This window comes from Penaeus monodon, chromosome 24 (genome assembly GCF_015228065.2).
Source record: "Penaeus monodon isolate SGIC_2016 chromosome 24, NSTDA_Pmon_1, whole genome shotgun sequence".
Taxonomy (NCBI): Eukaryota; Metazoa; Arthropoda; class Malacostraca; order Decapoda; family Penaeidae; genus Penaeus; species Penaeus monodon.
Genome location: NC_051409.1, coordinates 9,749,138 through 9,749,506, shown reverse-complemented (window position 1 = coordinate 9,749,506; position 369 = coordinate 9,749,138). Strand labels below are relative to the sequence as shown.

Below are 369 nucleotides of genomic sequence, written 5' to 3'. Positions count from 1 at the left end.
TAAAAAGAAACACCACACTTCACCTCAGGGCTGTGGAGTCGGTGCTCAAAACACCCGATTCCCGACTCCTACCCTTGCAATCTTGTAACACGACTCCTAGTAAAAATTAATAAAAAAAGGATTTTACAATTCAACTCAGGGCTGCCTTTGTAACACCCATGTCCCTTCAAGTTTGATCAGGCCTTTGTTCGATTAGTATATCTCGAATATAAAAGAACATTCATTATACTTTAAAAAATCACATAAGACTATGATAAAATGAAAATTATGTGATTTTCATTTTCTCGGGTGGAAATAAAGTCAGGACATTTTTACTGACTCCGACTCTGACTCCACAGCCCTGCTTCACCACATCTTCCCTAACTCACC

At 38.8% G+C, this 369-nt stretch overlaps 1 protein-coding gene across 1 annotated transcript in view; it reads left to right on the top strand.

Annotated features, from left to right (window-relative positions):
- LOC119588548 (maltase-glucoamylase, intestinal-like) overlaps positions 1-369 on the top strand; it is a gene marked incomplete at both ends in the record, with an annotated part of 20,825 nt that overhangs the window by 19,607 nt on the left and 849 nt on the right.